The sequence below is a fragment of the Tamandua tetradactyla genome, chromosome 8, assembly GCF_023851605.1.
Source record: "Tamandua tetradactyla isolate mTamTet1 chromosome 8, mTamTet1.pri, whole genome shotgun sequence".
NCBI classification, from domain to species: Eukaryota; Metazoa; Chordata; class Mammalia; order Pilosa; family Myrmecophagidae; genus Tamandua; species Tamandua tetradactyla.
Window position 1 is genome coordinate 3,276,858 of NC_135334.1, and position 27,423 is coordinate 3,304,280.

Here is a 27,423-nt window from a genome sequence, read left to right on the forward strand (position 1 = left end):
CCCTGGGAGTCATGTCCCAAGTACAGAGGGAGAGGGCAGTGAGATAGCTTGTTGTGTTGGCTGAGAGAGGCCACATCTGAGCAACAAAAGAGGTTCTCTTGGGGTTGACTCTTAGGCCTAATTTTAAGTAGGCCTGTCCTTTGCATGGTTAAGTTTCATGTGAACAAATCCCAAGATTGGGGGCTCAGACTATTGCTTTGGTTGTCCCCACTACTTGTGAGAACATCAAGAATTCTCCACTTGGGGAAGTTGAAATTCCCCCTTTCACACAATTCCCCCAAGGGGATTTTGCAAATACTTTTTTATTCACTGTTCAAATCCTTCTGTCCACCCCTTTAATTTTGAAGGACAGTTTAGCTGGTTACAGAGTTCTTGGCTGGATGTCTTTCTCTTTCAGGATCTTAAGTATATCATACCACTGTCTTCTCACCTCTGTAGTGCCAGTTGAGTAGTCTGAACTCAGTACTATGTGGTTTCCCTTGTATGTAGTAGACTGTTTTTCTCTTGTCACTTTCAGGATTTTCTGCTTCTCTTCAACGTTTGATAGACTGATTAGTATGTGTCTTGGAGAAGGTGTATTTGGATTTATTCTATTTGGAGTTCTTTGGGTGTCTTTAATTTGCACATTTATCTCCTTTATAAAGATTTGCAGTTTTACTCCCAGTATATCCTCAACTAATCTTCCTAACCCTTTACTTTTCTTTTCTCCTGCTAGGCACCAGTGATTCTTATATTGTGTACTTTGTTTTGTCCATCATTTCCCTGAGATCGAATTCAAATTTTTTCCGTCTTTTTTGCCATTTGCTCTTTTGTGTTTTTGAAATCAGTTTGTCCTTCCTCTAGTTCACTTTTTCTTTCTTCTACATCTTCAAATCTGCTACTGTGTATCTCTAGTGTGGCCCAAATGTGCTTATGTCAGGGATGTGCTTGTGCTCTGAGCTGATCCGGGAAGGTTGTTAACTGATGAACACACACCTAGACCTGGGGTGGGGTGGGGCATGGGGAGGTTTCAGGACTGTATGGGCTGGGGGCAGGTGTGGCCTGTGTATGAAGGTGAGTGCCCGCAGCCTTGATGCTCCAGTGATGGCCTTCAGGGGTGGGGGTGGGGGTGGGTGAAGGGCTGGGTGCCTGTGTGCAGGTCTCAAGAGGAGCAGGGCAAGACTACGCTTTTGCGCATGAGAGGTTGGTCAGAATTGGGCAGACATGCGTGTGCTCACGGTAGGGGCATGGGGTGAGGTCAGGGTGGGGGCGCTTGGTGTGTGGTGGGGGTGGGTGATGGGGTTCAGGTGTGGGGGTGTGGAGGCAGCCCACGTGAGAGTAATGCATTCAGGGGACGCGCTTGTCTTACTTCTTAGTCAATTACCCCAGAGGGCTCCGGGCTTCAGTTTGGAAACAGATGCATTGGGTTGTTGGCACCAGCTGGATGGTCTCTGGTTCTCTGTGTCTCAATTCTTGAGTTTTTGTAACCAAGCCCTCCCCATGTGGTGTAGAAGACACTCCCAGGTCACTTACACTCTGGAATTGCTGTCCTAGTCACCTTCCTGTCCCTTCTCTAGCTTTCCCTTGGTGCAGGGGTGAACTCGACCTGTCCTATTCCACCATCTTCCTGGAACTCGGTGCACAACCTCTTAAAAGGTATCTGAGTTTGAAATGTGATGCTTTGCTCCCCATTTTACTTCCTAAATATGTTTTCTTAAGCTGTTATTAAAAGGAGTTTCCCCTCATCAGTTACAAACAACTGCAGTAGCCTTCCCCCATGGTAAATGACGGTGAAGGGCTGTTCTACTTGCAGAAATTCAAGTTAAAACTTTATGAGGGAAAATCACAAATGAATAATTTAACATGAGGGTGAGGCATGAGGCTAAAAGAAAACCACCAGGAATCATGCCAAGTAATGATTTTAGAGTAAAGTTGCAATTACCTACTTTGGGGTTTCTTAGAAATGATCTTTATAGAATGCCCAACAGGCTCCTGCACCACTGAGAGAAGGAATTGGTGTGGTGTGTGTATGTGAAAGTGAGTTCATTCGTGGCCTATACAGGTATAATTTTCTGATTTCCTTTCAAAATTATACTGAATTATGTTTAAATTTCCTTTAATTCCACACACCTTCTTCCATCCTTTCATGTATCAGCAGTGAATCCACTGTACAGGCCCACTTGTGAGTGGTGTAGTACATGGTGAGCCAGAATGTCTGTGCACAGCACACTACAGCCCAGAGACAAAATCTGGCCTGCTGTCTGCTTGTGTAAATACAGCTTCACTGGAATGGAGCCTCACTCATTTTAGTGGCACCTATGGCTGCTTTCACACTACAGAAGCAGAGTTGAGTCACAGTGGCAGAGAATATATGTCCTACAAAGCCTAAAATATTTACTATCTGTCTCTTTACAGAAAGGTTTGTTGTCCCTTTGATCTACTCTTGATCACCATCATTTCTTATCTGATTGGTTGACAAAATTCCCTCTTGCCCCCATTCTTTCTGACATCAAATATATATATTTCAAGGGATATCCCTAATATTTAAATCTGAATTGCCACTTCCCTTCCCATCTTCTGGGTAATAAAAATCTAGCATCCTACCATGGTGTCCAAGACAACATGACCTCCCAGAGCCATTCCTCAATGCCTCCTTTCTAGATACACTACTGACTCTCCCCAAATGGGTCATGCTCTTTTTTTCCTACTCTAAGTCTTCAGAAATACTAATTCATTTATTTGAGAGGATGAGTCCTTCTTTCTTTTCTTGAATAAACTGTTATGCAAAGCCTAGTCTAGGTAATAGTCCTTCAGGGAATCCTGGCTGTAGTTGGCTAGCTGAGGTCCTGCCACATGCTGAAGATACGTCTATTGAATGCATTGATTAATACTGTTCTTCCCAATATACCAGCTGAGTACCTAGGACAGCTCTGCCAATTAGGTAAAACATACCTTTAGATTTCTGTACAATGGGTTTAGTCTTCAGATACGCATGCAGGCCTTCTTTAATACTTCCACATATGTGTTCTTCTTAAACTATTACATGCATTCAGCAAATACTATGTAGGTGTGGTCAGCTCAACATAATCCTTAGCTCTGTCTCTGTCTTTCACATCTATGGTAGACTTTTTTCTAACTCATATGACAATTCTGCTACAATTTCAGATAGCTATGGTCAACATCTTAAAGACAGAATCTTTTCCTAAAGTCACTGTTGATTCATTAACAAATGTTGAGTGTGTGCTTTGTTCCAGACTGTTCTAGGTGGCAAGGAAACGTGTTGTAGAGCCACACACGTACACATGAATTTAAAGTGATGTTAACCGTGTGTTTCAGACTGTGTTTCTCCTCCTGGGCCAATCATCACCTCACCAAAAGTACACTGTTCTAGCTCTGTTGCATCAGATTCTTGATGGTAGATTGTGTTTATTTTGGAAAAAGATTTCCCAGCAGAGTCTAATGCCCATCCCTGAATAAGAATCACACTTTAAATGTTATTGAACACTTACCATTGTGTGCTTTCTCGAAAAAGCAGAAGGAATAGAAAAAAATGGGGTAGGACTTGATGACTTACTTCTACAAAAATTGGACTTAGATTAGCTTTGATTAAGAAGTATTTTAAAGGCAAGAATCACCCAAGCATGAGTTATTGAAAAATCCGTATACCTGGCAGCCAGCATCTTAGGCTGACGACTGTAAGCAGAGTGACTTAACTTTTCTAACCTTCAGTGTCTTTCCATTCCCTAGCGTCTTAGGGCATATAAACAACTTAGATGTCAAGGGAGAAGGTGGAAGGAGATAACGTCTAAGATGGGTTAAGCTTTAAATGTGTCTGCATTTTTGGGCAGTGTGACAGTGGCTCAGTGGCAGAATTCTTACCTGCCATGCCGGAGACCCGGGTTCAATTCCCGGTGCCTGCTCATGTTTTTTAAAAAAGGATAAATATGTCTGCATTTTCATAGGAACTTTTGGTAATGCATACAGACAGATCCCTAGCCTGTGAGCAGATTGACAAAAACCTCACACTAGGCATGGTGGGGGAGGCTTTTCTATTTCTATGACCAAGATTTGGAAACAGTATCTAAATCAAGTAGAAAAACTCTGAGAGATGAACATGAAATCAAAAAACTATCCAATATACAATACTAAGGTAGAAGTTTTTCTTAAAGTCTGTGATCAGTGGGGTTTTGTCCACAGGGTTGAGTGCTACGGCTTCCCTAACCCCCACGGTTGATAATAGAACAGAAAGAATTTGCTTCAATCCTTGGGTCCTCAATCCACCTTTGTTTAGCCCTTAAGCTACTATGAATATTGCCAGAAAGAGGGAAGGCTATAGCCAGAGCGGCTGGAGTGCAGTGATAGTCTCTCTGAGCCCTGCTAACGCAGGCATCATTCATCAGTGTGATCCTCAGCAGCCTCCTGCAAGGGCTGAAAACAGGGAATGATTTGCTCCAGCGCAACGGTGCATGGTGTAAAAGAGAGACTCGGTATTGGGGTTACTCATGGGACCTCTAACTGATCGCCCTGGAATGCCAGCGTGGGAGTAGGAAGAGGGGATGATAACAGATAAAATTCCATTAAAAAACCAGTTATCCTCAAAGGGCCATACCTGAGGGAATGATTCATGGATAGGAAAGTGACAGTGGCCGGTTGTCTTTAATTCTTGTAATTCAAACCCATGTCCATGGCTCCTGAATCTCCCCTGTAGACGTGAGAGACTGTCTCCTTAAGCTTTGCCCTTACTGATTAACTTTAAATGTGGCTTCTTTCAATGAGATGCAGATGAGCGAGTTGGGTCTAGCTAAGAAAAGGTCCTGTGCTTTGTAGAGATTGTTACACAAAGAAGAGTCATTAGAAATGGTGAATATGGTTTATTGCTCCTCCTCATCTTAAGGTATATTGTGTTTTTCTGAGTCCTTCTCTCCCTAAATTGCTCAATCTCCTCCCACAACCTGGGGGAGGTTTTGAATGTTTTCCATTGCTAGTTAAAAACGAGGGTTTGATCTGGTCTCACCCCTGGCTGGGCAGGTCCCTCACAGAGCCCCCATTCACAGTTGTGTGTTCAGCCAGCCCATTGTACTCAGAGCCCTTGGGTTTGCAACTTTTACTCACAGTACCCAATAGGACCTTCTATTTCTTTTCTCTTCTTTAGAAAAGGGAATGATTAGCTGTTCCATTTGGGGAGGGAGAAGGGAAGGTCAGTAGGTGCTAGATAAATGAATTATAAACTTCTGCATTATATTTAAGAATGGACAAGTATGTAATGTTTTGGCTTATAAAAAAAAAAGAAAGAAGGAAATGAAAGGAAAAAAAGAAAGGGACTCGTCCTATCACAGTGTGAAGTCCTGTGTAATTGCATGCAGTGTTCCCTAATGGCTAATTTAATGGCTAATGCTTAAGAAGCCCCCACATGGGCCAGATACTTTAAGAGCATTTTTTTCCTTCCGTTTTCAAACCACCCTATAGAATGAGCATTATTTTGCCCCTCTTTAAAGATGAAGAAGCTGAAGTTAGAAAGTTTGGAGAACGTACCTAAAATTTCATAACTAGTGGGAGCAGAGTCTGGGTTTGCACTTGTCCTGGGCCCCCATAAAGCCTCCACCTGGGCCCCAGTCTCGTCTTTTACCTGTGTCTTCTTCCCCTCACCCATCTCTCCGTGCTTTCTTCCTTCCGTCTTTACTGCCCTACATTTGTGGGCTCCTGCCTTAAATTTTCTATTGTCCTCCTTTAAAAAAAATCAAAGCATTCATAAGAAAAAAATATTAAATTATAAAAATAAATATGAATAACATTTTACAATTTACTGAGGGCTTAATTCTAGTACTTTTGAGCAGGCCTGTTGATACTGACTGTATCACACTCTTTCTTATGGACTAGGAAATTACTTTAGGGATATTCAAAGACTTTCCCCAAATGCTCCCAAAATCAGTAGCTGAGGCAGAGCGCAAACCTTTATGTTTTCACGCTATAGGGTTTTCCATCCACTAGTGAGACCTCAAACTCAGATTCCTACAGGGCCAGAGTTAACAAGAATGATCACCAAGACATCAGTGGGAACTGGGAAGTGAGGAGACACAGTGTCCAACCTCAACGAAGGAGAGAGAGCTTCCTGGCCCCATTAGTGGTTACCATAGGGGAATAAGGGCTCGGGGTTACTCGCTTTTTCTAGTATTTCAAGGGAGCAAGAAATCTGAATGTTTTAAGTAAAATGTCCTGTTCTTTAAATTTTGGTTTGTATTTTAGAGAGCTAAAAGCACTCCAGGGGAGGTGGACATAATCATGAGCAAGGTGACTGTGTTGTCCCACAAGGTGACACTTGTTCATTCCAAGGATATACACCAGAGCTGGAATTCCCTTTCTTTTTGTCCTGTCTTGTCCTAAACTCTCTGGTTATTGCTCTGACCCTATTCTCATTTGCCTATCTTTTCCTGTCTTCTTTCCCTCATTCTAATCTCCCGTCTTTGTCATAAATATACTCCCTTTAGTTTTCTCAGGGAGTTTCTCCTCCCTGCCTCCTGCCTCCTTCCAGTAAGCCAGGTTGCCGTATGATATAATCATGAGTGGCTATTTACAAAGCAGAAGGAAGTAGTGATTTGAAGAAGCTCCGTCCACAAAGCTAGAAACCCTCTATTCAGGCAGCCGATGAAGGAAAACAGAATTGGAAATGATTTTATTTCAATTAGATTTTAATTAGCTCCTGTCTTGGAACCATCGGATCTGTTGCCGAATAATTGGAAAAGCAACCATGTTTGCATCTGTTGCTCCTAAGAATAGCAATTTTGCAGCATCTGATCCATATTTTATTCAGGAGGTGATCAGGAGGAGGCTGGGGGCAGGGCTTCAGATGAAGTAATCAGTGTCAACAAAAGCAGTGGTGGTGGGTCAGCCCAGGAGACTTTAAGAGCAGCTCTCAATAGCCTTGCCCTAATTTTACTTTGCATTAATATAGAATGGGTGGCAAAAAGCATTTAATTAGCAGCCTGAACAAACTTACCATGAAGCTCTAGCAACCCTAGTTTAAGCACACTGAAAGAGGAGGGAAGGCAGTCATTGTAGCTGAGTGGGAGGGCTAAGCGAAGCCTCTGAGAGAGGAGATCCTCAGTGGGTACGAAGGTATTGGTTTCCAGCCCTGAGAACCTGCTCGTTCTTTCCTCATTGTCTCTCATCAGCACTTCTCAGCTATGATCTTTTGCTGAGATAAAAATGTCACACAAACTGTGAGTGGGCTCAGACCTATGTCTCACCTGATTTTCTGAGGCCATTCAAAGACTCTGTTCATAACTTTGCAAGATATCTTTTTTCCTGACAAGACAAAAAGGATTTCTGAAGCTATGAAGTTGATGAAAATGCTTTTCCTGTGGGAAATGCAAGTGGATGTCTCTGGGAATTTTCTCTGGAGGAAATGTGGTGTTCGAGAGACTAAACAGCTCATGCCCTTTGTTTTCTCTGGAGACCAGTTTTCCTTCTCATGGAAAAGTGTATTGCAGAAAAACATTCTGCCATTTTTCTCTATTGTTATGTGGTGGGTAATGTCTTTGAATAAATCTTAAGGGTCTCCTTCCTGCCACAAATTAATGACCGTGTACTTGACTATAGTTCTCTTTCCTTCTTGGAGGATGCTGAGAAGATGATTGCTCAGTGTTTGGTGCCGAGTCAGTGCTTCAAATGCTCTCCACAGATATGCTGCTTCCTCTTAGAACCACTTCAGGGAGGTCAAAAATTTATGACTTCAATTTAAAGATGAGTTAATCTCATCTTTAAATTCCCACTCTTGTTTTGTGTACTTCTATGGTATCTGAATCTTTATAGTGGGAATGTATTAATGGTAATGCCTGTATAATGCAAAACAGAATTTGTTACAAATCTGCTTTCTGAAAATAAATTTAAAATAGCAGATTGCAATTGTGCTATATGCAATCAGAAGTAAAATTATCATCACGACACTTGCAACAGCCTTATCTAATACATCTGTTTGTTCATTGTCTCTGCTGTTGATGCATCTTCTACATTGCCATTAGACAGGTAGTTCTTCTAGAATATCATAAATTACCTATAAGCAGTATCTGGGTGTTTTAATTTGCCAGGTCTGCTATGACAAATACCACACACTGGTTGACTTAAACAACAGGAATTTATGGGCTCCCAGTTTAGGTGCTAAAAGTCCACCATCAAGGTATCACCAGCCTATGCTTTCTTCTAGAGTTTGTAGGGTGCCGGTGTTGGCTCACTGGCAATCTCTGGGCTTCCTAGGTATAAAGATGCATCTCCACTTCCGTCATGTGGCATTCTCCCTCTCCTTGTCTGGCTTCTTCTGATTGCATCTGAATTTTCTCCGACTATATGGACTCTGATCATATGGATTAAGGTGTACCCTGATTCAGGTTCGACTTATCCAAAGAGGATCTTGAAAGATCCTATTAACAAATGATTTCAAACCCACAGGACCAGGGGTTAGAACATCAACCTGTCTTTGTGGGTGACATGATTCAGTCTACTACCACTCCGTGTCATTTATTCAAGCCGAATTATGACATGATATAAATTACTTGATAGCCCTTTTGCTTTTCTTAAGTACCCCACATGACTCAGTGGTCCCTATCCACCCCTGACACTTTGACTCTGTCCCATTATTTTACTTTTTTTCATAGGATGTATTACTATTTACAATAATCATGCATTTTATTTGCCTTATATAACTATTGAATGTAAATACCTTGAGGCCAAAGACTATATACCCAGTTCTTCAAGAGTGCCTGGAACATAATAAGATTTTAATCACTATTTGTCTAGTCAGTCATTCAATAAACATTTGCTAGATACCTCCTATTTAGCCAGAAACATTGTAGCATGAAGTTCCAGGAGTGAACATGATAGACAAGGTTCCTTCTCTCATCATATGTATAGTTTAGTAGGGTAAGATGGACATTATATAATTACATAATGATTACGTAAGCAATAACCTAGAACCATATTATAGAACACATATACATACTAGGTAGAGAATTTAAATAGGGTGATGTGACAGTGACTGAGGGACTGAACTTGAGTCACTCTAGTCCTGAAAACTGTATAGAAGAGGTGACGCCTTCATGGAATATTTATAATCAATGGTCAGAGTGGTCAGATGAAGGCAGAAGATGGCATGTCTTGGCCATAAAAACAGAAGGTGACGTGTCTTGACCATTTAGGCAGAAGGTGGCATGTTTTGGTCATAAAAGCAGAAGATGGCATGTGTTGGCAAGAAGTTACTAATATCGTTGGTCCTTTGTTCCCACTGCTTTCCTCTTTGGAATGTACTTTCTGCCTGGTGAACACCTGCTTTTCCTCATATTTTAGCTCCGTGTTCAACTCTTCTTTGAGGTTTTTCCTATCTTTTCTCCCCAAGAAGAACTAACCACTGTCACGTTGTGACAGTCCCCTTTCTCCTGCAATACATTCACATTAGTAGTTGTAATATTTTCATTTCATTCGTTTGCCCACATATTTTTTCAGGTGCTCAGAGGATGAGTACTATGAGCACTATACTCATAGTATCATGAGTACCCTTATATATAGGGTATAGCACAGACTCTAAGCTTTGAAAAATTATTTCCTAGATTAATGACCGGTGAGTATATGCAATAATGGGTTTTGGTGTGCTAAAGCTATCATTATGCAATATACCAGAAATAGGTTGGCTTTTTTTTCATGGACAGTTACCAGGACTCGAACCTGGGTTTCCGGCATGGCAGGTGAAAATTCTGCCTGCTGAGCCACCATCACACTGCCCTGGGTTGGCTTTTAATAATGGTGATTTATTAAATTACAAGTTACAATTTTAAGGGTATGAAAATGTACAAATTAAGGTATCAACAAGAGAATACCTTCTCTGAGGAACAGCTATTGGCATCTGGTTTCCTCTGTCATATGGGAAGGCACATGGTGAAATCTGCTGGTCCTTCTCTCTTGGTTCTGGTTTTAATGACTGTCTCTAAATGTCTCTTGGCATTTCTCTCTCAGCTTCTCTGAGCTCTCTGAGTTTCATCTGTCTTTTATCCTTTCATGAAGTACTCTTTATGAGCAAGGGAAATAAGACCCATGTTGAATGAGTTGGGTCACATCTCTATGGAAACAGCCTAATCAGATGTCCCACCCAGCAATAGGTCTGCCTCCACTGGTATGGATTGAGAGAACATAGCCTTCTGTGGGTTACATAACAGTTTCAAATCGGTGCAATGGATAAAGTATATGAAGGAGAGGAGTAGAAAACTACCGAAAGATTCTTCCATTGCTAGGGACTCCATGTTTCATCTTTAACATTTTGTACTTCCTCCTTTCTCCAACTCACCAACTCTCCTTCCATAACTTTTGACTTTATTTTTCTTGTGGGTCTTTTTGATTTATGTGACTGGTCACCTGTCCACTTTTGTCATCATGTGAATTCTAAAATTACCTCGAATCTACTTTTGCCATCTACTATCCAAATGATATCTGCCCCTTATGCCAGCTCATACCACCTCATTATTTCCTGTCTTCTGATTTTTCTACTAGAGCTTAAATAAATTTTAGATCTTATTTAATCATATACATTCCTGTTTCCAGACCTCAGTAGCTGAATCTATCTATTCTTTGTTGTCTGTATAACATAGGACACATATTAAGAGATAACATATTGGTAGCTTAAAAATGAAACAGGGATTTGTGCTAGTATATATTAGAGAAGCTTCAGTTTGAACTGTCACAATTCAGTGAAGTTAAATTTATTCTCAAACATATGAAATAACATCAGAGGATTCCCTACCAGCTACAGTAATTTAATTACCATCATTAAAACCTCATACGCACACTTCCTCTGCAACTTGAACTTCAGATTCTTTATACAGATATGCCATATATACTATTTCTGAGAGAATCCTCAAAGTACAATAGTCACACAGTGCTATGACTACTGGCTTCCTAGCATATGAACAATTCTGTGGAGAACACTTAATCTAACTTAATAGATAATGCCAAGTGGGCAGGGTATTAATTCTTTCAACACGGACAAAATTCTATAATGTTTTCCTTTTTCTATTTTTAATTATTTGAGAAAAACCAGCATGATATTTATCTGAGAATTACACACTATAGATACAGACATTAAGCCTTTGAGATATATCTGCCTAAGTTCCCTGTTAAATATGTAGGTGACTAGTGTTCTCTCTGCTCAAGTTTGCATTTTGAAATGCATCCTTTTCCATCTATCCTGGTTCAGGAGTGAGCATACAAACTCACATATGGCCATATATTTTAGAAAATGAATCCTTTCAACTTTCAGGTTCCCAATAAAAGTGGATAGAGGTTATGAACCAAAAGTAAGGGTATTGGTATGTAAACAATGCATTTGATTTTTGACCAGCAAAAAGGAGAAAGAAAGACAAAGGACTACTGTTTTCTTTTTTGTATATATATATTTTTTTCTTTTTTTTTTGGTTTGGGTAATTTAGTCAATGGTTATTACAGAAAAAAAAAAAGCACAGAAAGGAAGAGGTTTAAAGGAAAAATTATTCACTTGAATTTTAACTTATTGCCTCTTAGTTGTATGTTGTGTTCAAAGAAGAGATAGTAAAAAATATTTTCTATATGCCATGGCTTATTCTAGGGTCTGGGGGTTGGTGAATGTATAAAGCACAAGTTTTTCTCACAGGAGGTTTAGAATCTTAACGTACAAATGTAATTCACAAGGGGTTTAGAATCTGCCATGGATGGAAATATACAAACATTCAGCTATAATACAAACAAATGCAAATAGAATGTACTGCTTGGAATCTAGAAAAATCAGAATCAAAACCGGTCAGCAAGACCCTGGTACTTTCTAGGGAGAAACAGACTCTGGTTATACGTTACTGGTACAAATCCACTTAATTTATTCAGTAGGCGTTACTAAGTACTTGCTGCGTATACAGTACTTGATTCCTCAGTTATTTAATTATATGGAGAACTGCAATTCATGAAACTTTATAACTCAGTTGTGTTGAGGATATTTCTAACTCTTTTTGTATTGATTCTGTTGATCTTCAGTTGGTTCTCCCTGGTGGATATGCCCAGAAGGAAGTATCCGTAACATATAACCAGTCTCCTCTATCAGGCCAGGGAGATTTCTCACTGTAAATTGATAAACCACTGTGTTGGTTTATGTCAATCTTTGGTCAGATAAGTGGGCGTGGACCAGTCCTCTAGAGGCCAATCACCTGTGGATGAGCAGATAACACTGATGCTATGATCTACAGGGTGGCGGCTTTCACTCTGGAAGGTGGTGACCCTCTGCTCCCTTCTTCCAAGGGGTTGCCATCCCAGGGGACTCTGTCTGAAATGGCTTATTGTCTTATTCTTGTAGCTGTAGACTTCATTTCAGCAAATTTCAAACTCTTGAATTTGTTAGGTTTTTTTTGGGGGGGGAGGTAAATTTTTATTTAACTGTACTATAAGGAAAGTCTTTTTGACTATGACTCTAAAACTAGAGGCAAGAAAAAAAATGGAAGGATTGTCCATTTCTACTACCTAAAAAATTTACATGGCAAAAATGACCATAAACAATGTCAAAAGACAGCTGAATCTTCTGAAAACCTCCTATAACTAATAGGTGAGCTCAGCGAGGTTACAGGATACCAGAACTACACCCCAGATCAGTCACATTTCTATACACTAACAATGAACATGTGGAAACCAAAGTGAAAATCAGAAAACCATTTATGATCACTCCCCCCAAATGAAATGCTTAGGTATAAATGTAATAAAATAGGTACAAGATCTTTATGCTGTGAATTAGTTTTTTTTTAATATCAGTGTCATTGCACTAGTAAATTTCAAGCCAACAAGATTATGGTTAACTTTCACACTGGGCTTGGAATTCATATAGATTTTTCTCCCATGTATTTCTTCTCAGAAAGTAAAAGTAGATGCTGAATCCAAAAGTCACTGAAGGAACTCTGGATCTATCTTCTCTGATTTCATTTGTCTTTTCTCTCCCTTTACCCAGTAATCGAGAAGAATACAGTCAACCTCAGGCAATCTCTCAGAAAAGGAACTATGAGCCAGGAATTAATGACCCAGAAATATAAAGTAACACATTAAGTCTCATAAACTGCCTCCCCCCTGACCCCCCAAAAAAGATTGCCTGGAAGTAAGGCACCAATAGGTGAAGAGTTAGCATCTCCTTTCACTAAATTGTTTACTGTGCCCGGATGATTAGAACTTTTGCCTTTTCATGCTTCATCTCTTTTTCCGATTAGACCTGTTTTTCTCCATAGTCCTCACTGCAAATTGTTAAAAACGTATATGATAAGAAGGTGTCTGAATCACTCTTCTCAGATTTTTTGTTTGTCTTTGATTTTTTATGAAAACATTGACTCCTTTGAAAACCTGATTAATTGCTATGAATAAACACAGGTATACACACATACACACATAAATGTATGCGTGTGTAATTTGCACACCATCTCAGAAGGCTAACAAATACTGCCTGATTCCAGTTCATGGTCCATGTGAGTTGAATAATTATCAATGAGTAGAAGGTATCAGATTCCTTGATCGGGATAAAGAAATTCGTAAGAAGTCAGCATCAGTTAAACTGTAACATAATCTGTCTCTCCCAATTATGTTTTGAAATGTGGGTTGCTTTAAGAATGTTGGTTTGATCTTCTTTTCCTTTATTTTGGACTGTGCATTCAAGAGCTTTAAGTAGCATTTTTTTTTTCATCACAATCAAAAAAGAGGCAGGGAATGAAGATGCAATTAGATGCTTAATTGCCTTTTGATGAGGCTGAGGGTTGTAGAGTTAAGGCATGTGACTGGGGATTCTTTAGCTACTTAAAGCCTTGCAGGAGAAGGCTGTGGTTCAACAGGACCACTAGAACCATGGTCAGTCTCAGTCGTTGAGCCAGCATTGTCATGCTGTGAAGATCCTACAGGAGAGGTAAACATTGTGGGAAGGATCTGAGGCATGAGTACTTCTCTTTGACTGGAGGATAAGAGGTTGCTGGAGATAAAAAGGTGGCAGAAGTGAGCAAGGAAAATGAAGAGGGCAGATAGAAGGTATACTTTGAAAGACAAAGCAATTGCTATTTAAGACCATATTTTGTAGGACGGGACAAAAAGGAAACCTCCCCAAATGACATTAAAAGTCTTCATTATCACAAGGTTTGTGCAGGGCATTTGGTGCCTATACAGATTTGACAGCATAACTTTGAAGTGTTTAAAACTTGAAGGGAGGAAAGGGGAGAGGGAGTAGTTGTGTGGGAGGTGTTGAATGGGGGAAGGAGTTTTGGGAGGGAGGGTCAAGAGAAAATGACTGAAGTGGCCATTTCTGGCCCTATTACCAGTTATGATGGATGGGTTTTGGAGAGGCAGAAGAGTGTCTATTTAAAGATGGCAATTAAGAAAATATGTCTAAGGAGAGAGAAAATGGCAGTGCCGATTCTGGCTGTTGATGTGTCTGATGAAGCAGGACTGATTCACCTACAAACTGACACAGCTGCATTAATGTGGCTGAAAATAGCAGTTCTTGTCTGCCAGTGATAGAGCTGTGGTGGAGAGTGCCTCATCACCTGTGGGCTTATAAATGTTGATTATTCCCCTTTGACTGGAAATCATTTTACCTGGTTTCTTCCAAGGGTGTTGAATCACTGCCTTCCATTGTCTGCTGAATGAGCATTTAAACACCAATTTGTTGTTTGGAGTTTGGACCTCTGTCCATTGGGTGATAGTGAGGTATATTAACCTTATGCTTTCAAATTTCCTCTTGTATTTTGTGTGGGTCTTTTTTTTTTTTTAATGCCAAGTGTAATTGCCGTGATTTGCTCAATTGCTTTCATGTACATGTAGTGAGACAGGTTTATGATACAGGGATATACGAGTCAGGTATCGAAATTAAGCCTTCATTATCTGAGTCTATGACTGTAGTTCAGTTATAAGAAAAAAATGCAGGTGGGAGAAATTTGATTCTGAACCTAAAGAGACCTAGTCTCACACTGGTGTTTTCTAAATATATCTTACTGCATCTAAACGCCTATTGAATTTAGTTATGCTTCTGCTGCACTTTCTTTCACCGATATTGCTGAATATCAAGATTGCTGGGTGTAAAGAGATGCATTCACTTATAGTTTTAAATTGAAACATATTTTCATTTTTCACTCATAGATGACACCCATGTTTGTTTCTTGTCCTCAGAAAAGTAAGATTCATGTACACTCTAAGGAAAAAGTTAGAGAAGCAGAATTCATTAAAGAAAGGCAAGCCTTCTACCTTCCACTTCTTGTAGATTGTGTTCTACAAATGAGTCTCCTTGGAAACCTCCCTGGATTCTATATATCAGCCAACACCTCCTGGAGTTGTCTGTAATTGGGAATGCTTACACCAAAATGATTTGGGATTTTGATATTCTTGGGGGAAAGGACAAAAATAAAGGGTTTGATGATAAAGTGAAAGGGATCCGGGTAAACCAGCACTTGAGATAGAATATGCAAGTGCAGGGAAAGGCGCTAGCAAATCAAGGCTCCTATTTGTTGTTCCTCGTGCTATCAGTCCCAAACATCAAGGCAGGAGTGATTCCACGTAAGTAGGAGAAGAGTGTCCAACATAGCTTTGTGTGCATGTGGAGGTGAAATTATAAATCATATACCTAGCATTTGGAGAAATCAAAAAACTCAAAGAAGTTTGAGTTTGATTCCAAATAGTCATTAGAAGGAACATCAGAAGTATAATAACCTTTTGGACAAGTGATTAAAAGATATGACACATGCTGCATTGATGAACAGAGAGAAGGAATAGTGCAAGAATCAGTACAAATGCAACATATGTCCATGAAAATAATATGGATTGGGAGGAAAACTGAGTCAATACAGATTCTATCCTACTATTAGAAACTAGGTGATACCACATCTTGACATCTCTCAATTCATGGTGCTCTGTAAATGTTAATGTAGGATATTTTCTTTCTCTAACTGAATTTCATGGGTTGAAATCTGGATTCATCAACACACAGTTAATATCAAGGTAGAGAATAAAAGAGTGAAGCAGTGTGCCTTATGATGGGAGACAGATGGACAAGGATAGCCTGGACCAGAAGTACTGAGAGGTCAAGATAAGGCAAAGTAGAGGCCAAGGTCAGGAAGTCTAGTCAAGGTGGGTGGCAAAGACAGGCAGGTAGCAGAGGTATAGGCAGACAGGGTTTCAAGATGAAGAGATTTAGAGCACTGAGTCGAAGGGCATCAGAAGCATACAGTTTGTGAACTCTAATCCTAGAACAGAGAGGTTTTTTTCACCTGGCTGGTTTTGTTTGGCTAGAAGAAGGCAAGAAAGTGTTCCACTGAATCCTGTCCTCCATAAAGATAGGGCAGAGATTCAGTGTCTTAGCAGAGTTGAGTTGTGAGACTGCTCGTGTGGGCCAGTGTAGGACAGAGGGTTAGTTTGGAGAAATGGTCCTAGGCCCTTAGATCTCTGAACTTTTTGCTTTCCCTGAAGAGATGAGTCAATAGGGAGGCAAGAGGCCTTTATCAGATACCATGTGTGCACTGTTATTTTGATATTTTCTAGTAAGCTACCTGTTTTGTGCTTTTTGCTGGACCTATCCTGCTTTCCCACCATGCATTTACCGACTCATTCAGCAATATTCATTCATTTATTCAATATACCAGCTGCCATTGACTATGCCTCCATCATGTGTCATTAGATCTAACTTTTACTTGCTAAATAACCTTCCATTAAGTTACTCATTGAATGAAAATAATAATATTATCATCACAGAAGTTTTTTGTGAGGAATTGACAAGTTAAACCATTTGAGACTTTCAGCACATGATAAGGACCCAAGTTTATCCTAGCTGCTGCTATTTTTAAATCCAATTTTCATTGGCATTAGCTCAGCGTAATCACTATTTTGGACTAATTTGACCCCTCCAGAAATGGCAAATTATAGTTTGTCAATCCAGCAGGAGCAGGTATAGCTTGCTCTGATTTGTCTCATACTAGGGCAAATAATATCCTCGCTCAACTTGTTCAGATGAAAGCAGGTGAGCTTTGAACTTGGAATAATCTGGAATTTGAATGCCAATTTTTCCAATGACTTAAATCCTCTATGCCTCAGATTCTCTGTCTTTCAAGGAGATTGCTGTTTGCACAAAGTTGCTGTATGGAGAAAATGGGCCCACCTACCATGTCCAACAGCCTGCTCAGGGGTCAGTATTTGGCTAACCAATGAAATCTAGCCCCCTGTCCAGTGCTTTTTGCCCTACCCCCTCACTTAATCATTTGTGGAGAAACCCATTGAGGGCACCCTGCCATTTCTAAATAATAAATAGCCAGATATTCTAGATGACTTCAAAGTGGCTGTCTTTGGAGGAAGACAGAATTCTTCTGGTTAAGATGTGTATGTCCAAAAGTTTACCATTTGCACATGACATGGAGAAGAATTGGTAGACAGTAGAAAATGTCGATGATTTTTTTTTTCTGTCTGGATACAATAGAATAATTTTGGCTTTGTTTTTTTCCCCCCCGCTAGTTCCTAAAGCTTTAAAGTGGTAATGTCCTGTCCTTAAAAAAGAAACAAACATGGAAGAACAAAACTTTCTACCTCGAATTAAGTTTCAAAGTGTTAAGAAGGACCAGATGATGAATACATAACTATGTGATGATATTGTGAGCCATTGATAGTAACCGTGTCAAGTATGTTTGTATGTCAAGAATGTTTGTATGTTTGTTGCTTATAATAAAAATATAAAACAAAAAGAAAGAAAAGATGCTGAAAGGAAAGATGCTTAGATACTTACTGGATTTTAAAAAAACAATTCTTACTCCTTTTTGCCTACATCTCTTCCCTACGAGTTCTGGCTCCATGAATAGGGGTTCCTGGTAGAGGCTATTCATGGACACTAGAAAATGTTGGATAAGTCCTCTTTGTGTGTGCTCAGACAAGCAAGCCTTTTCCTGCTCTACCTCTTATTAGAGCAAAAGTGATAATATCACCTTCTCTGTGGTTATATACCCACTTATCTATTACTGAGATTCAGAAAAGTTAGGATAGAAAAAGAAAATTCTATGGGAACAACGCAGTAAGAGGTCAACTAAGAGATTTATCTTCTAATCAGACAAGTGGGCAATTGATAATTAAAACAATTCAGGCCATTTTGAGGAAGTGCACAGGCCAGGTACATAACTAGGCTTATCTGCTCTGTGGGGTGTCTTGGGACAAAGAGAAGCTGGAAAGGCCTACCACGTGACTGTTGGACATGAAGCTTCAAAGACTTCTTGGAACACCTTAGCCTTGTAAAGGCCAACATGGATGCCTTTTGCGTTCTCCTGGCCGCCCCCTCCCTCTGCATTTTCTCTTTGTTGTTTCCATTCACCGGGGCTTCTTTCAGTACCTGTAGTTCAAAGGAAACTATCACCATCCCGCCTGCCCAGCCTGTCAGTCTGAAAGTTTTGAAGATAAGAAACCCTTTCCGACTGAAATGCACTGTGGAGTGTGTTTGAAAATGAAGTTGTTAATGACAATTGTCATTAAAAAAAAATTCTCTTCCCAGTGCATTCTCCACAGTTTCCATGCCAAAAGGAGCTTTTCTTGTATTGGAATTTTAGACGGTTGGCTGACTGTGTGACAGATGAGCCAGCACACTCAAGTGTGTACAGGCATATATGCATGCGATTATCTGCACACATGGCTCAGAGAGGCAGATGGGACACAGGTGGGACTGCTACAAACAAAAACAGCAGCCACATCCTTGGGCCCTGGACATTTGTGGAAATTCCCCTTCTGAGAGACCGAAAGGAAACAGGACTTCTTAGGGTGTTAATGTGGTTGGACATGGACAAACAGAAAAAGGGGGGAATAAAAAAGCAAGAGCAATTTACTGGGAGGTGATCTCATAGACAAATTCCCTTGCTCCCTCAGCCCACCGGCTCTCCTAGCCCAAGCATATATTTCCTTCTCTGTCTGAGCTTTTCCCTTCACTTCGTTAAACTAACTGAAATTCTACCAATTAATAATGTATTTAGGTTAACTAACTTCTTCTGCGAAGGCTAAAGGCCAAGAGTTATTCACACACCGGCGTAAATTTGTTTAATTGGAGTTGTTCCACCCGCCCCTTTCCCTATGGCCTCCTGAGATAGTCTGCACTGAAGAGAGAAGAAAAGAGCGGCTGCTTGTGGGTCCTTCCTAGGTGCCACACACCAGCTCTTCATAAACTTGATCTCAACACTCACAAGCGTTTTCCAAAGTAGTTATTTTGACCTCATTTTATTGTGGAGGAAACAGAGGGGTTTGAGAATGTGGCCAATGTCTCCCTTTCAAATGGAGGACATGTGGGTTAGCTCCAGGCCTGCCCTGCTCATGAAGGGGAATTCTGCTGGCCACAGGGCTGGAGGAGGTGGTTTTGAAATACTCAGGTTTGTAATTTGGGCTTCAGACATCCTGAGCTTGCTGTGTATCTAGAGGCCCAGATGTAGTCAGGAATTTAGGCAGTAGATAATTTATTTATTCATTTAATAAATAAATATTGATTAAATTAGGCTGCATGCCAAATACTTTTCAAATGGATGGTGATATGGAGAGAAACAGAAAAGGCGAGGTGATGCCTGTCATGGGGTTCATGCTGTAATGAGGGGACACAGATGCTAACCAAAGATAGAAATGATTTAAGAGGAGATATCAAATGATAAAGGCTGTGAAGGATATAAAAAAGAGGTGGGGCAGGGAGGGAGGTCGGGCACTCATGGAAGGGTGTTTGAGGATTTTTTTTTTCTAATTGAAGTTTAACACCTTTGGAAGACTTTTTCTCGGATAAGAAAGGTCGCTGCTTGGAGGGGAGTGCATGCATGGGATAAGATGAAAACATCACTAGAGTATACAAATGGGACTTGAGGTTGCCTTCACCTCGGAAGGTTGCAAAGGAGATGGAAATCAGGGCAGATTCTAGACACAGGTGGGAGCTGGAATTGACAGAGCCAGCAGACGGACTGGATGTGAGAAAAAATGAGAGAAAAATGAAGGATGATGATTAGGTTTTTGTCTTGGTGGACGCCAGAGAAGGGACACTAGTTATTTTTGGAGGGGGGTGGGTAGATGGTGCAGAAAGCAAGATTTTAGATAACGCTTTCCATTCTGATTAAATGTTAAAATGGGCATGTAGAATAAGCAGTAAGCACTCAGGACTGAGATTTAACTCAGGAGTCTTCAGGATACAGAGTTTATAGTAAGAGTGTTGAAATTAGATCAATAAGAGAAGAATACATAAAGAAAAGAGGAGTGTCAGGATTCAGTCTTAAGGCACTCTGACAATTAGCTATCCAACAGAAGGGGGGCGGTCAGCAAAGGAATGCTACTGAATGCTCAGTAGTTGAAGAGCAATTTCAGGGGCGTTTCATAATGAAAGTCTGGTGGGGTACGTTTAAGAAAAAACAATTGACAGTAAGAGGAGGCAATGAGTGTATAAGCATGTGAAATTCTTTTATGGTGTTATGCTGTGAGGAATAAATAAGTGAAGTAGTAATTGGAACGAGCTGAGAGAGAAAAGGGGGACTTCGTTGAGTTGTTTTCTTTTTAAGGTGAATTATCCTAGATTATGTCTGGATGCTGATGAGAATGAGCCAGCAGAGAAGCAGGAATGGATGATGCAGGAGAGAGGCAATGACTGCAATCTTGAAATTCTTGGGTAGCAGGCCAGAGCGTCGGGACCTCTGCCACAAGGGGATGCTGGTCTCTGATAGCAGTGGAAATGATTCATCTCTGTGAACAAGAGAAAGGCAGAGGGCATGAGGACAGGTACTCCTAGTTTTGCAGATATGCTGGTGGGAAGAGGAAGTTGGTCCTCATGTGAGTGCTTCTATTTTCATCATAACTTATGAAGCAAGGTTCTGTTGTAAAGGGTAAGGCAGCAGGTTGCGTGAAAGTGAAGGTTTGAGCAACCTAGGGGAAAAAGTAATGCAGAGACAAGTGTGGAGTTGCTGCAGTGGTACATCTTGGGAACAGAAATTCAGGGCACAACAGACTCTTTTAGCAAAGGGTCTCTTTGTTACTTGCATAGCTTAAAGAGCGTACAAGAGCTTATAACTTCTTTGTTACTTACACAACAGGAAGTCCAGAAGATCAGGGGAAGAAGTTCCATCATGGCCAGTCTGCTGTAGTGGCTGAAAATTGCCTGGGTTGGGGTAGGTAGATGGCAACTCCATACACCACACTTTGCACTGGAGAAGGGAGACAGATCTATTTTCTTTTAAGGTAGTATTTATCCACTTTGGGAGGAGAGGCTCTGCCACTGGGAATTCCTGCCTTGATTAGCATCTAGAGCTGCTTGTTCTTCATTTCTGGATTTAAGGTCTGGCCAGGCTTTTTCATTAGACAGAACATTCCTTCTGGAATGTCACACAGTAGAAAAAGAGATGGGGTGTGGGGCAGGTGAATGCTAGGATATGAATACTTAGTGTGTCTCCCTGACTTCCCCACAGGAGGAAGTGGAATAGGTGAGGTCTGGGTGACGGCCACATAACAGATGTTTCCTAACAATAAGTGAGCAGATATTCTAGGGAAGAGCTGCCAGGCAGTGAGAGCCCATTAAAGTCCTAAACATAAGGTGACCTAGTCTCTTGATGCAATTGACATGGAATGTAACTGGTGAAGAAATGCATTCAGAGATTAAAAATTGACTTAGGACTTAGACATAATATATTCTAATGGTAATAAATATTCATTAAGCTTACTTTGCGTGCATTATTTCATTTAATTCTCATGATTTTATGAAGTAGAGGGAAATGAGACTTGGGGAGGAGGTCTCCTGATAGTTGGAGGCAGGGTCTATTAAATGACAAAGCCTTCAACATTGTGACCCTTTGCTGTACTGCCTCCTTAGAGCACAACGGAACTGTTCACAGGCATGACTTGCCCAAAACTGTGTGCCACAAGTAACATTAGGAAAATAGAAGGGCTTGTTTTCTGTTTTTGTCTCTTTCCCTTGACGATCACTTATCTGGAACCTAGGGCCACCAGGGAAGGGAAGGAGGCAGACTGGACTCTTTCTCAAGGAGGAGCTGCTTTCGCATGCACCCACATGCTCACACATACAGACACTCACTCCCTTGTCATCTGTCACAGATGCAAAGCCTTGCTGTTATATTTCTCCTTGTAATCCATTCACTACCTCAGAGACTCCTGATTCCTCAGGGGAATATCCCAGAGCTGCCTTGTATCCCTGCATGCATGGTTTTACATCTACTGCCAGAAGTTATCCGCAGGATGTGCAAGTGGCAGGAAGAAATATGGAGCCCCTGCTTTCAGGGGGGAATCTTAGAAGCATGGATGATAATGGAGACCAATGACAGGGGACTGGGGGCAGGAAAACTACCCAAGAACACAGAGAGCCGTGGAAGCCTCAGCTGCTGGCGGCTTTGAACAGGCTCTCTTGGTCTTCCATCTTGGAGAAGGTAGCTCTGTGCCCCATCTGCAGAGGGTTGGCTCTAGAGGAGTCCCAGCGAGTTAGGAAAAATAGTATCACAAGGGTCTCTAATCCCCACCCTGAGCCAGGTTTGCCAGTCCAAGGATAGAAAGTAAGCAAGGGAGGGCCGATGAGAGACAAGTCTCAGTTTGTTTACTCTGTGTTTTAATAATTGGCTGATTACATTCCATTTTTATTTGGTTCCTTTGGCAATCAGATAGAGAGCTGCAATACCCACTCACACCTTGTAATTACCATTAATTTCTTCCCTTTACTCTGAAGTCAGGACAAGGTTGGCAGAGAAGCCATGGGAGACGGAATCAGACCGGATGAAAATGCATATGCATGAGGCTAAACTAGCCAAGGCTCTGAGGAGATCTTTGGTGGGGAGGGGTGGGGAAGAGAGGAAAGGAAGGAGGCTGAAAGATGGGAAGAGGGAGGAAAAATACCTTGAATTGGAGACAAAGGCAGAAGGAGAAAAAGTGTCGAAGTCAGCACAACATTCTTGCTAGCTTAATTACCATAATGATGTAAAATAGTCCAATCAGCAATCTGGGGCTAATCTTTCATGTATTACAGGTCTCTCCTTCATAGAGCTCCACAGCTTAAATGCATTTTTAATGAAGATATTCGAGGCAAGCAGATAATTTCCCAGTCTTTACAGGAGGGAATCAGTGCACATTAAATGGGTTATTCCTCTTTCCTGTAGCTGTCCAAAGTTCTTGCTCTGTCTGGAGCAAGGGGGAATCACAGCCTTGCAGGATGGGATGCTGTCCTCTCTGGAGTCATGTGTCTTTCATCCACATGTCCGTCTGGCATAACCAGGTAGAAAGGGTTGTGGCTGGTCCCAGGGCCCTCCTCTCCATCCTGCCTTATTCCTAAGGGGCATCTGGATTTCCCTTCAGAAATGAGAGAGATGTGACTCCAGGGAAATCACCTGGGCCATGCACAGTCACACCTGGCAAGAGAAGCTTAACATCCCCTTGTCTGAGTTATGCTAAAGGTGCAGATACCATTGGGAGCAACTTGAACTCCATGCTTGGAACAAAAAATGCATTTGAAGCTATTGCTTGTGACCCTGACACATTTGCATGATAAAATGGGCAAAAGAGGAGCCCGAGCCAGCACTGACCCTCCTTGCTAGCTAGCTAAATCTTTCACTGTGGTCCCAGCATTCAGTGGCTCATCGTTTATAATAAGTTCAAATGATGTGCAATTAGATTGACTTGAAAAGTGGAGGTTTTTTCTTCAACCTTTAATATTGTATGGTCCAGGAGCCTAAAAAGGCTCAACTGAACCTACAGGCTCAAGGGTAGTAGGCATCTGTAATGAAGGATAGATGGATGGAAGAAGTGGAGGAAAGAAAGCACAGCTATGGATTGGCAATGTCCTGGTTAGGCAAAAGCAGGTTAAAGTAATTTCTTACTTTATTATTGGAGGGGGAGGCACATTAATTGTCCTTTTGCTAATGTTTCCTCCTGCCATGAACCCTCAGATGTAACTGTAACTTTTAGGTGTGTTTAGTGAATTTCAGCAGGATTTCCAGAACCTACCCTCAATCCCTACCTCAAACTCTTGGCTTCTAATGGTCTTCACCTTCTCAGTGATTTACTGTAGGGAAAAGAGCTTGTAGGACATGCATGTTTTATGGATTTCTTATTGATTTAATTATTCCACACAAGCTTATTTCGAACCTAAGACTGCCCATTATCCTAGAAGTATAATGGAGAAGTAAGGGTGGCAGAGTCCTTGCTCTCTTGCAGCTTTCAGTTATATGCCATTACTTAATGCCTTTGTTTTGCCCAAATGAAAATTTGAAACTTTTCTCATTGCTTTCTCTTTCTTCTAAGAGACAAAACATTTTCAAGGTTCATCTAAAATATATTAGATACACCTCTTTCAGTATAGTGAAGCTTCAAGAAAATGTCTCATACTGTTTGTTTTTTCTCCTCCATTGTACATCTCTCTTTCTCCTTTTAACACCCCTCAAGTTTTAATTTCTTTTCAAATGCCTGTTTCCCCACTTGAAGGCATAGATTTGTCTGTCTTTCCCACCCTTGTATTTAGGGTTTCACATAGTTCCTGGTACATCTTAGGTACTTAGGAAACATTTTAGGTATTTAGGAATGAATGAATGATGACTGAACCCATGCCAGTTTGCCAAATTGTTTCAGCAAAATATCTTACCCGTCCTGTGCCAATGTGGGAGACTTTCATCTCCCTCCATAAATGCCATCACTTCTCTCTTTTTTTTTCCTAAAAACATCTCTTTGCTCCACCCTCTTTAATTCTCTTAAATCTGAGTCTAGATTAATTCCTCCTAGTCCGGCAACATATCAGAACTCTTTGTTTTATTGTTTCATTTTCTTTCATGGGCAGTAGAGTAAGATTCAAAGGAAATGAAATGAAAGAGTTGAAAGACCCTCTTCCAACTGTGTCTTTCAACCATCCAGTTCCTAGAGACAAAGTTACCAGTTTTTGGCCTGTGTAAATTGTAAGAGATATTCTATTTATAGATAAATATAAATACATATACATGCACACATAAATATGTATGTATATATGCACTAGTTATGTTCTATACAATTGCTGCAGACACTATTAGCAGATACTGAACCAATTCTCCTAGGGAAAATGCAGGGTTAGGTTCTTGTGTACTTTTAATTGCAACATTTTTGTCTACTGATTGTAATTTTGTTTAATGTGTGCTTCTATTTAAAGACATCTTATTTGTTCTATATTAATGATTCATTAACTTTGAAGTCATGACCAACATCTCTATAATTTATGGCTGAACAGAGCTTATCTAGCACACATATTTTCTCTGTAAGGCACATCACAGCCTTCTTGCATTTAGAAAGAGGGACAGCACTTCATACTATACTTGGGGTCCATTGAGCCAGCAAAATTGCCAATAAAAACACAAAACTGAAAAAAATGTGTCTCTAAATATCCCAGATAAAGTATGAGAACTGAAACAAGAAAACCAAGCGTCTTCTTGTTCAGACTCAGCTGGAAACATGTGTGTCAGATTACTCAAATTTTTGCCATTCTGTGCATATCTGTGAAATACCAGAACAGTAAGTATTAATTTTACACTTAAAAATAAATTTTAGTGAACAGGCAAATTTTAAATATGGAATCCACTAATAATGAGGATCAACAGTTTGTGTGTATAAATATTTCCCTTTATCTGTCCACATCATACTGTATTGTGCATTCTTATAACTTTCAGTTGACAAAATATATTGTAAAAAAAGTACATAGAGAAGCTCCTCATCCTTTTTATGGTTGAATAATATTTATTGCATAGTCATACCATAATTACTATAACTGTTTCCCATTGGAGGACAAAGTTAGACTGATTCCAGTTTTTGATATTATGAATAATGCTGCAGTGAATAATGAATAATGCTACAGTGAATACACTTGCAAACCTATCATTTCACCCAGACATGAGCACTTATGTCTCTAGAATTTAAATTTCTAGAAATGATACCTGCCTAAAAAAGACTGCTTTTTATATTTTTTGAAGAGAAGGTTGGCTGACAACAAATTCCCTCAGTTTGTATTTATTTGAATATGTATTTTTTTACCTTACAGTTTGAAGGATATTTTCATTGTGTATAATAATTCTAGGTAGGAAGTTATTTTCATTCAGCACTTAGAAATAACTTTTTTTCATTGTGTTTTGACTTCCATCTTTTCTTCAAAGAAGTCACCTCTTGTCTTATTGTTGTTCCTTTAAAAGTAACATAGCTCCTGCCTCTGGCCACTTTTAAGATTTTCTCTTTGTATTTAGTCTCAGCAGTTTTATTCTGAAATACCTATGTGTGATTTTCATTCCACTTATCTTTTTTGGGGGATTGCTGAGTGTGCTGTTTTGACACTTTACATACCCAGAAAAGCCATGTCCTTTTACCTGATCCTCTCTTGTGTGGGAAGCCATGTTTCTTTTAATTCTGATTCAGTATTGTGGGGTGGAAACTTTGACTGGACTGTTTCCATGGAGATGTAACACACCCAGCTTTGGGTGGGAACTTTGATCAGATTATCTCATGCCTAGAATCCCTAAGTAGTCCAAGACTAGGAAAACAAAGTTTTCTCTAATACTTGCTTAACTTTGCTTCTTCAATTCTTCCTTGATTTAATTTGTTAAAGCTGCTGGAATGCATTTTATCAGAAATGGAACTCCTTTTAAAAAAGGAATTTACTACATTACAAGTTTGTAGTTCTAAGGCCATAAAAATATCCAAACTAAGGCAAGGCTGATGTCTGTAACATGGGAAAGCATATGGCTGGTGTCTGCTCGTCCTTCTTCCCAGTTCTGTTGCTTCCAGTTTCTGATGCCAGTGGTTTCCTCTCTAAGCGTGTATGAGCCTTCCTTTAGCTCCCCTGGGACACAACTCTGGCTTCTGGCTTGCTTAGCATCTCATTTGAAGGCACATAGTGATGTCTGCTGGGTTCCAAATGTCCCTGTCTAGGCATCTGCTCTCTGTTGGCACTCCAAGCATCTCTAATCCTTTCTGTCAACTCTGAAGAAACTGTTCTCCTAGCATCTCTATCGCTCTGAGGTTTCTCCAAAATGTCTCCCTTTTTAAAGGACTCCAGTAGACTAATTAAGACGCACCTTGGATGTGGGGAATGACATCTCCATCTAATCAAAAGGCGACACCCACAATTAGGTGTGTCACATGTCCATGGAAACAGTCCAATCAAAGTTTCCACCCCACAATATTGAGTCAGGATTAGAAGAAACAGGACTCTCCCCACCCCACAAGATTGGATCAAATGAAAGGCCATGTCTTTTCTGGGGTACATAACAGGTTCAAATTGACACATTCCTTTATTGACTCTTTCCAGCATGGTTCCCTCTTTCTTTTCTTCCTACACCAGAGCACACTGTTTTTTTTTTATGCTCTAACTTCAAGCTTATTCTGTCTTCTGACTGTCACTATCAATGCTCCATTTTTCCTATGTGAATTCACAAACAGTATGATAACAAA

General features: G+C 40.4%; 1 protein-coding gene across 1 annotated transcript in view; it reads left to right on the plus strand.

Annotated features, from left to right (window-relative positions):
* OPCML (opioid binding protein/cell adhesion molecule like) overlaps positions 1-27,423 on the plus strand; it is a 540,756-nt gene that overhangs the window by 88,839 nt on the left and 424,494 nt on the right. The window lies entirely within an intron of this gene.